Raw genomic sequence first — 12,005 nt, forward strand, 5'->3', positions numbered from 1 at the left:
CTCAGTTACTCTTTTGTGTAGCTTGATTATTTATTGGTTATTATTTCTTCAATTAGTATATTGTGGAAACATATATTCTGCAATTATCATGAGTTTGTGATCAAGGTGATATTGTAAGAAAAAGAAAATCTATCCTGAAAGAAGAGAATATGATGAATGCAGTACTTTGAGGATAGATTGGTGTATATAGTTTTAGTTTAGATACTATTTGTAGTAGTTAGCAATAAGAAGGCAACCTCTCCTATGTGAGGAGAGATATAATCTCATCTTAACTATGGTTGGATTCATCATTTTGTAATTAGTTACCTAATTACAAAATATTAACTGAATAGTTTTTGGTGATTTTGTTAGGAATACCAGAACACAACCAAATGCTTTAGGATTTTGTTGAAGTTTTCTTAGTATTTTGTTTGTTGCTAAGTGCTTTTTATCATTGATATAAATTTCTCGTGAAGCTTCTACTCTAGAAGATCCAAGTTACACATGTGGAAGAAGAAGTCAATGACTTATCAACCCTACATTTAAATTATTATAAAAGTGTAACTTTTATTTTCTTCCTACGAGAGCCAGATCTCCTCTTTAATTAGCATACAAGGATTTTTCCCCCTACTAGTACAAGATCTCCCATACAAAGTGAAGCTTCTAGTGCTCACAGACTGTTGGTTGTCCCACTATTTTAGAAGTTAGTTATTTCTCCTTTCAACTAAGGAAAAATGGCTACTCCTATTCCAGGTCCATGGGGACATAATTTTGGTCCTTTGAATTTGACAATACCTTTACACGAACTTCCTCATGGTTCACAAAAGAATATTTTGAAGTTTTATGAGGACAAAAAACAACATTCAGATGAACATATTACTTCTTTTTATATTACATGTGGTGTTCTCAATGTAGAACATGAAGTTGTTTTAGTAAGACTATTTATTAAAACACTTCAAGGTGTTGGTACAAATTGCTTTTATCGTCTTTCACCTCAAACCATCACCAATTAGTAGACACTCAGATAAAAGTTTGAACAAAGATTCAAACTTGCTGAAAATGTGCATTCTCTACTAGATCAAATTACTTAGATGAAGATAAAAACCAAGTTCAATAAATTGAAGAACCGAATTGCAACTGTGGCTCAGCCCACCACTGAAAATTTGAAGCGCCTCTTCATTAACTCTCAACTTATTGAAATGATTTTTTTGCTAAGGAGAGTATCTCCAACAAATCTTGTAGCTACCCATGTTGGATGGTTGAATGGACTGAAATACTGAGAGGGGGGGGTGAATCATTATTCCCACAACAATAAAAAAATTTACTGTTTTTAACCTTAGCAATTAATCTCATCAACATGAAACAACAAGTGCAGAATAAATGAAAAACATAATCACAAGATAGACACCATACTTTTATACGTGCAAAAACCAAATGGGAAAAACCACACAAAGAGAGTAAGCTCTCAAAATAATATAACTGGTTGTATGGTGTTTACAAAAGAGTGGCTCACTACCTGAATACAATATGAATCACTACCGGAATACAACACGGCTTACTACGAGATTGCTCACTACATTAGAAATAAGTGAACTGAAGAAAGTTGCATCTCCAAATGCATGAAGTTAGTTCCAAGATAAGGTCAAATATCAAAAAAACTTATAGCATATCCAATGAGTGATCTCCATAATACTTTCTCCAATTTTTCAACATAACTGCTTGCAGCTGATTTGGTAAGGAATTACTGGATCACTTCCTTCAATTCATCAACCCAACTACTTGTAGTAGATCTAGTAAGGGATTAATGCAACACTATCGAACTGCTCACACTTTCCACACCTACACACCTTCACTCTTACACACATCACACTTTTTTCTACTCACATACCTTTCGCTCTCTTCTCTTCTTCACATGCCACATACATACACTTACACACACTTTCTCTTCTTTCCCTTGTATGTACATGCCACACACATATTCTCAAATACTCACTCATATACTCACTTTGTCCATACATTTAGATATACTAGTAAAAACATATGCCAAGATAATATTCTATCCAAACACAAAATATTTATATAAATAATGAATTGATCTAATCAACACGCTACTCAAATATGCCTTGACCAAAATAGAGTAACCAAGTCGACCTTCACTAATCTTTTACACATTTCCTTCTTAAATACCAAAACACATGTTTCAATTACTAGGACAAAGATAAAATTCTATTAGACCCATAGACATAGACCCATAAACACAAATTATAGCAAAATAACTTCCATCTTCAATATATGAATGCCATAGATTTCATAGCATAGGATTCATAGATCATATTGCAATACTAATTTCCATGTAGCAATTCAAATGTCACAACTAATACCAACACTTGATATAAAAGGAAAAACTCAACCATGGTTAGAAAAACACTAGATTCTAGAGAAAAAGATCTTCTAGAAACTACTCCTGTAAACCATACATTCCTCATTAATTAATATCACATACATACCTATCTTCCACTGCTACATACCTGTCTTCCACTATTTCTCAATATGCATAACCAACTTTCTCTACTTCTCAACATGCTACATCTAGTCTTTACCAAATCAGAAGGTTTGATATCAATGACAACATTCACACAATTCTAACAATCTCACCCTTTGTCATTGATGGCAAAACATCTCAAAAAGAAAATCATGTCCGCATATATATTTGTATCATATAACTCCCCCTTACTCATATCACTCATATCTCTCCATATCTCCATTTCTCCCTTTATTTCTCTCCCTTTACCTCCCTCTTCCCCTTTGACATCAAGGACAAAAGGTTCTTGCAATAAATATAAAATATCATAACTGTGTATCAACCAAAACTAATTCTTAATTGCTCTTCTTCTTAAAAATGCACTTGTATTTCTCCTTAAGTTCTAGAAGGAGAACCTTCCAAGAATTCACGACCAGTTCAGTAGTCACTGATATGCTTCTGGTTTCAACCAATAGATAAATAGCATGACATAATCTATCTGGAATGGACAAATCTAGTTCATATTCTTCTGCATCTTTAAAATGTCTAGAAAAATGTTCTAATTTTGCTTGAATAATTTCTTTCACTTTCCAAAAAATATTCATATTGTCTTCTTTCATCCTTTGGAGAGATAATAAATTAGTTTGCAAAGAATCTACCTTTTTCCTCCTACTACCATCTTTGTCATTAAAAAAATCAAATATTTTCCCAATAGAGATTAATTCAGTTTCAATTGATTCAACTTCTACCTTGAAATTTTTCATAATAGTTGGCCATTGGAGACAATGCCTGTGTACTCTGGTGGCATTATCAATATAGTTCTTTATTTCACTAATGCATTCTATAAAAGTCCTCTAAGCATCACTACATTTTTCCAACATATTTTGCATATTATTCGCTTCTATCTCTTAAATATCTTCTCCTTCATCTACAATAGTCAACTTTTCTTCAGCCAAAGGAGATGAACTGAATCATCTAATTCAATTACGTCTTCCTATTTTTTGTCTATCTTCTTCTTCTTATCAGGTTCTAAAGACCCAGACAACACAGTGTATACAAGAAAATGTGGTGACAAAAATGAACAAATTGAATCTAAAAGACCCACACACCAATGAGACTCTTGATGCAAGTATATGAACTAATTCAATTAGTTCAACTTCCCAAGGGGTGTCCCATTGTTCTCTATCTCACAAGATCCCTAAAGTCAATGTTTTTCTCTCAGATCATTGAGAAAATGACTTATGAATGACAACTCCAAGAACGAGTGATATTTGATTTATATGCATGAATGCATTCTAGGATATATATACTAAAACTATGATGATTAAGCTAGTATGAAGATAATGATATGATAAAGATATTGCTAAATTATCCTAATCATGATATACTAGCATGGATATATTACTGATATGAAAATGAAATGCTTTTAAATATTTATGACAATGTTTTAACAAATAGAGGCTAAAATGCTTATTAAATTAGGCTATAATGTAGATGCATGAAACTTGGATTATATGAAAATGAGGAATGAGAGCTCTATTTATAAGGAAGATAGGGCAATGTATGGTTAAGATTGAATAATCTTAACAAGGGCTAGGATTGAAAGTTAATCAATCCATGTTTACAATTCTCACCAATGTAATGGTGAGAATTGTCAACAAGAGGTTGCTTGAGAGGAGATGCAAGAAGCATTAAATGCTTGAGAAGACATGCGGGTTAACTTAGGAGGTAAGGGTTAAGGTTATGTTAGGGTTATCCATTGGATAAAGCTTTTACCCAAGGGGTAAACTCTTGTGCAAGGGTTAATAAGATAACCAAGGTTAAAGCCATGAATGTTTGATGAGACCCTTGAGTCAAGAGGATGGTTAAGTTAGAGGAAAGTCTCTAACCAAAGGTCAAAGATGAGTTAACCATAAATGGTTATGTAAGAGCCTTTAATGGTTTGGAAGACTTTTAGAGGTTAACCATTTGAAGACATAAAGCCTTTAATGGTTATTGAAGACTTTAGAGGCTTTGAGAAGTGACTTCTCTTTTCTTTAACCATTTGAAGACATAACATGCAAGTGGATGAGGAAAAATGATTTTAATTAAAATAAAATTATTTTATTTCAACTAAAATACATGCAACTTGCATAAATACAAGTGGGAGGATTTAATAAATAAATTAGATTTATTTATTTGCAAGGATCAATTTAATTAAATGTAAATTTAATTAAAATGTGAGAAAGGAGAATTAATTAAATAAAGTGATTTATTTAATTAAAGGCTAGGAAAGGTTTAGGTGAATTTAATTAAATACATTGAGTAGTTCATTTAATCAAATAGATGAAAATGAAGAAATTAATTAAATATAATTTAATTAATAGGAGGAATGGGGTTAAAATAAATATTAAATATTTATTTAGGAAAGTGGTCAGATTTATACGTCTACATTTTGCCCCTCTTTGAAGTGACATGTGTGCACATGTTGATTCGAAGAAAAATTGTTGGATATGCTGTCAAAATTTGATTGATATGATGTTGTGTGTCAATGTGTCGATATGATGCCCCATATGTAGATTTGATGAACAATATTGATGATGCCCCCTCGGGAGATGAATCAATGATTTTTAGTGAAAACCTGTCAAGTTGATGAGCATTTTTGAATTAATTGCAATATGAGAATATTGACTGTGTTGTATGCACATTATTGATTCATTTGCTGAAAAAATGGTGTTGATAAGGTTAAAAATGAAAAAGTGGGAGTAACATACATGCCCCACTTATTAACACATTATTTTACCCTATTAAAAGGTAAAAAGTGACTTTGAAAAATTATTTGCACACAAGTGTCTCTTTGTGATTGTGACATTTGGAGCTTTGACAATGATGTCAATTCCATATTCCTCACATCGATTTGAGCACGTCAGGATATACCGGAGACCCGCCACATATGGCCCACCAGTAAGTGGCCAAAATCCATCTTCGTTTTTTATTAATTTTATTTATTTTCATCACGTTTTTCAAATTTGGGTCGGATTTTTCCGATTAAGCACGTAGGGTAGGTTGTCTAGCACATACAGTAGGAAGGTTAGCGCATAGAAAATCCTAGGTAGGTTTAGCATCTCAGTGCCACATTTTAGTGCATTCGAGGGGTAGGTTAGTGCGTAGGATGGTTTTAGCGCATAGGATATGCATAGTAGTGTAATGGGTAAGTCACTTAGTGCATAAGATAGCTTAGCATGTAGGGTGTGTTTTACAGTACATTCATGGAAAAGGTTAGCGCATATGTGGCAGCTTAGCGCTTTGGGGTCTTGATTTAGTGTGTGGAGTCCAAAGTTAGAAAAAAAGTGTTGTAAAAAATGCGTTGTGAGTAAAACAAATTAGATAGGTTATATAGATGTCGATATGGGTCCATCGATTACTCTGATATGGTCCAGATTTTGATATGGGTCTTGATTTTGTTATGAGTTGCTTTCGATATGGATTGCTGAGTTGATTTGAGTCTTGATTTCGATATGAGTTCTTGATTTTTGATATGGGTCCTTGAATGAGATATGAGTTCTGATTTTTGATATGATTCTTTGATTCGATATGAGTCCTAATTTTCGATATGGATCCTTGATTCTGATTTTGATATGGTTCTTTGATTTTCAATATGGATTTTTGATTGTGATATTATTTTTGATTTTCGATATGAGTTGCTTTCGATATGGATTGCTGATTTTTGATATGAGTCCTTGATTTCAATATGAGTCTGATTTTTTATATGGGTCCTTGATTTCGATATGAGTCTGATTTTGATTTCGATATGAGTCTTGATTTTGATTTCAATATGGGTCTTGATATGATGCATTGATTGATTCACTAACATGATGTGAATATGTTTTTGATGTGTTCTTGATATGTTTCTCTTTTTCAAGTTGATTTATTTTGATTCCTGATAGATTGAATGGAATTGAGAACTGATGATGGATATTTCTTGATTTGCAGGTAAGGCTTGGCATGCTCTAGTCTCGAGAGCAACTTTTGAGGCCATGGATACTTATCCCATGTTTATCATAGGCTGGAAGAGATTTGATTGAGAGATGTGGGTTATCCTCTTTCCTAGACATGCCCTAGTATATCATTAACTGGGGGTTACTGATAGCTTTGGTAGCAAGGTGGCACAGTGATACAAACACCTTTCACTTGGCGATTGGTGAGATGACAGTTACACTAGAGGACTGTTATCAGATTTTGCGGATTCATGTGGTTGGGGATCTATTACCTTACGAGAAGAACAAGGAGGGTGGCATGGAGACTCTCTGTCGTATCTTTCATGGTGATGAAATTAGTGGCTACGAGATCCCATGGCAAGAGTTTTTGGATTTAGGTTATGTTCTGCTTCCATCAGTATTAGCAGGTTTCATTGGTGGGTTCCTGTGTCCCGATCGTAGGTTGAAGGGACTAGCCATTGGAGGGGGATTGGTTTTGGAGGACATGGTGACATAGGGACGCAGGTTTGCATGGGGGTCTTGTATGTTGGCCCATCTATATAGAGAGATTCACCAGGTAGTATATCTGAGATATACTATTTTATCAGTTAGGGTGACATTGTTACAAGTGTGGGCCTGGGAGCATATAGCAGTGTCGAGACCACTTGCAGAAGGGGATAGGCCAGTTGGTTGGGCATATGTTTATGGGTGTATAGGTGTAGTTGTCCAGCGTAAACTAGGAAAACTAGAGCATTGACAGAGAGCATTGGATGATATAGATACGCTTATTTGGGGACAGTATATGGATTGTGAGGTGTGGGCAGATGATGGGCTATATATGCCCTATGTATATATGTCAAGTTACCTAATTGAGTGGACGCCCTTTATTATTGAGCGATTCTTGCACAACCGTGTTCATTGGTAGTATGGTAGACAATAGGGGATGTCACAGGGAGCCTGTTTGTATGCTTGCCGATGATAAGATGTGTCGGAGTGGGGACCTACCCTAGATAGCAGAGTAGTTGTTGATGACTACATGTCCTTGAAAGAACAAATCTGGGATTACGAGGCTGGGGTTGTGGATTCTAGGATAATGGAAGAGTTCTCCACCTACTTTGTGGCACATGTCGTGGCACGTATATCTGATCTAATAGAGATATTGCTAACTTTTGACAATGATGAGGAGGAATAGCAACAAAGGCGAGGAGGAGCTAGACGGAGAGAGGAGGATGGAGGAGAGGCTGTAGGAGAGGGAGGTGGAGGTGGTGGTGGAGGAGATGGAGGTGGAGGAGGAGGAGGAGGTAGAAGAGATGGAGGAGGTAGAGGAGATAGAGGTGGAGGAGGAGCTAGAGGTGGAGCTAGAGGTGGAGCTAGAGGTGGAGATAGAGGTGGAGATAGAGGTGGTGCTAGAGGTGGAGATAGAGGTATTTATAGAGGTGGAGATAGAGGTGGAGATAGTAGAGGAGGTCTCATGCTTTGTGCCAATGGGGGTGGAAGGCTAGGTGCAGTGTTAGCTATTGTGGGAGGGATAGAGGATGATAGACAACCTACCTAGAGGAGGAGATCTGATGTTCTACCCGGTGCCTTAGATAGGGACAAGTTTGTGTGGGACCACAACATAGATACCCATTCAGATTAGGGTGCCCACTCATTGATAGGATTCTTAGATCATAGTGCTACAGGTCTCAATGCAAAAGCTACAAGCACAAGTGCTAGTGCAGCAACGACAAATTATGCAAGTTATCGCAAAGTGGGATATAGAGATAGAGTGTCGGGGCCAGGAAGAGGCCCTTGCTGACAGGTTAGAGAGAGCCTCAATCGGTGCCCCAGTTTGGGACACACTGAGAGAGATAGAGCACTCAACCAAGGAGGGGCTGATTATTATAGGCATTTTATGAGGAGGTGGTCCCTCAAGATCATAGAGCTCCTAGCTATGTTGCAGTGGCGTCCACTTGATCTGGCCATAGCCATACGAGGATAGAGAGAAGAGGTGTTATGGGGCTTGCATGACGTGATTTGGGAGCTAGGACATCTGCTGTCAAACCATTTGCCTTAGGAGATAGTCATACCTGAGAGATTTGTCTCTATTGCATTTTGATCACTTTTGTTGTATTTTGACAAACATGATATCCCTTGTAGATTTCAACCATTTTTGAGATATATATATATATATATATATATATATATATATATATATATATATGACATTGATTTTCTCTGATCCACATGTGATGTGTTATTGATGATGATTGATTTACGATATGCATTATGTTTTGATATGATGATTCTATGAGGATGATTAGATGCTTAGATGATAATGATGTTCTTGATCTTTTTATTTTTATTTTATATGATGATGTGAATGCATGATTCATGATGGAATGGGTGATAATGTGATGATGTATTGTTGTGTCTAATTTGAAATGAGATGTAATATTATTTGAATGTTTATGATTTGTGAGATGTGTCTTGAAAATGATATGTATGATAATGATAATGAGATGTGAGATGTATCTTGAAAATGAGATGTATGATAATGGTAATGAGATGTGAGATGTATGCATGGTTAAAATGATATGCAACTAAATGTAAGTTTAAAATGATATGTAACTCAATGCAAGTTTAAAATGATATGCAACTAAATGCAAGTTTAAAATGATATGCAACTAAATGCAAGTTTAAAATGATATACCACTAAATGCAAGTTTATAATGATATGCAACTAAATGGTCACTTTTATTATGTCATTGTCATTCTCGTTCAGCCACTTGTTTGTTCTCTTTTTGTCATCATTGAGATTTTGATACATTGAAAGTTAATACAAGCATCATGGTATAATTGAACCATAATGACCTGAGCAAAACTTACATGGACGTTTGATATTACAAGATGACACAAGCATTGAGGTATAATTGAACCAAGATGACCTGAGTATTGCTTGCATAAAATAGACAAAAGTTAACCATTTTTTATGTGCAAAATGGAACATGTCTTCAATGATATGTTTCCAATAATGTCTCGAGACAAATTTGCACCATACGAATGATCACCTCACTGACAAAAAACTAAGGAAAATATCAGATTCTTTCGTTGCTTCTCTAGCTTAGTGCATCCTTGAGTAGCTTAGGAGATCTAATGATTCAAAAATCAAGATACAAATAGTCAACACTTCATGCTAAATGTAAACAAATCATAATCCATAAAAATCACCCCTTGTGTGTGTGTTGTAGTTGCAATTGGATAATGATCCTATTTTCTAGCCCGATGAGCAGTTTTGACAATGGTTCCCTAGTACACTGTGATCCTCATTTGTTGTCTAAATGCTAAAATGAGATGAATGTTGCCCCTAGTTATGAATATTTGTTGATGTGGATATATACATTGATCACCAAGCCATGGTGGGATATGATACAAATAACTTTTTTAAATAATCAAGGACAGTGACTACGCTAAGTATGTCCAGGATAATGCTTCATGTATAAGTGTTTGGTGATGGCTATTAGCTGAGACTAGAGGGATCAAAGATATGAGTACCGATAGATAGAGGAGTTGTTCTCTCACAAATTTTGTCTATTGCTAGGTTTTTACCACTTATGTTTATTGCACTTTTTGATATGTTTTTCATTTTTTTGTATTTTTCTGATATTTTGATATTTTTGCTTTTTTGCTTGATTCGTGCATTGGACGACTCAAGTGTTGAACTTCTTTAGATGGATGTTGTTGGTTGGTTTGTTAAGCACATCCCCTTATGAAGTTGACAATTGATATGATCTTGATCCGTAGGCTGATATGATGAAAAAGGGTCCCAACCAGTTAGGTTCAAATTTCCCCTTCTTTTCTCGATCTTACTGATTTTGGGGATTTTCTTTTAGGAAAAGATCACCAACTTTGAAAGCCCTTGGGATGAATTTGTGATTATATCATTTGCACATTCATTGTTGATATGACTTGAGATGATCCTAGGCACATTGTCATTTTTCATCAAGAAACTCTAGTTCCTACAACCTGTTCACTCGATATTCCTCATCTGGTATGAGGCCCTTCAAAGATACTCAGAGAGAGAGGATTTCTACCTCAAGAGGTAGAATTTCCTCTGAACCATACACCAATGAATATGGAATAGCCCCTATAGGTGTCCAAATACTGGTCCTATAGGCCCAAAGTGCCAGATTGAGTTGTACATGCCAATCCTTGCCAGCATTATTTACTATTTTCTTGAGGATTTTTTAGGATTGTTTTATTTGATGCTTCTGCTTGGCCATTCCCCTGTGGGTAGTATGGTGTGGAGAAGTGATATTGGATTTTGAATTGTTCACATATCTCTTGTACATCTTGATTCTTGAAAGGACGTTCATTATTTGTGATGATGGAACTAGGAATGCCATATCTACAAATGAGATAGTTAAGGATATATGATGAGATCTATTTTCCAGTTACAGTGATCATCAAGACTTCTTTGATCCACTTGGTGAAATACTCTATGGCGGTGATAATGACCTTATGCCCATTTCAATAGGAAGGATAAATCTTTCTGACCAAATCAAGTTCCCATTGATAGAAAGGACAAGATGTCGTGAACGGTTGGAGCTCTTGTGCTAGTGCATAGATAAGGCTACCATGAATTTGACATTTAGGACATTTCTTAGCAAATTGATAAGACTTTGTTTCCATCATCATCCAATAATATCCCATTCTTAGAAGTTTCTTGGTGACAGTAGGACCACTTGAATGCATACCGCAAATACCTTCGTGAGTCTCATGTAAGGTAGAGTCAGATTCATTACGATCGAGGCATCGAAGAAGAGTACCATCTAGACCTTGGAAGTAAAGTGTGTCAGTGGTTAAGGTATAGCGGGCGACTTGTCGGATGAATCTTCATTTTTGGTTGCAAGATAGGTCAGGTGGGAGAGTATTGTTTTTGAGATAATCATAGATCTTCCTATATAGAGATTAATCTGAACTGGTTAGGGCATAGATGACATGGGATACAAAATTGTCATAGGCTGGGGAAAACAATTTCTCTATTAGGAACTCGTAATGACTCTATTTATTTGGAATTTAGAATAGTGAGGTGATAGTGGCCATTGCATCGACAACTTTGTTATCCAATCTTGGAATTTTCTCAAAGGTGATGTGTATCAAGTACTTTTTGAAATCATCCACCATTCTCTAGTAAGGCATTAGCTTATCATCTTTTGTCTGATAGTCATCATTGATATGGTTGATAACTAATTGAGAATCCCCATAGACTCTCAATTATGTGATTTGCCACTCTACAACTACCTTGATTCCTGTTACCATGGCTTCATATTCAGCAATATTGTTGGTGCATAGAAATATTAGTTGGTAAGATCATGGAAATGTGTGCCCCTCTAGAGTGACTAATAGGATACCGGCACCCGATCCATGTTGTGTATAGGATCCATCAAAGTATAGGGTCCATTTCTTGGGTGTGATAGTGAGTACATCTATGTCTAGAAATTCCACTTGTAGTGGTTGTTGGTCTAGTAGTGGAGCTTCTGCCACTTGATCTGCATTTACATGTCCTT

This window comes from Cryptomeria japonica, chromosome 1 (assembly GCF_030272615.1).
Source record: "Cryptomeria japonica chromosome 1, Sugi_1.0, whole genome shotgun sequence".
Lineage (NCBI taxonomy): Eukaryota > Viridiplantae > Streptophyta > Pinopsida > Cupressales > Cupressaceae > Cryptomeria > Cryptomeria japonica.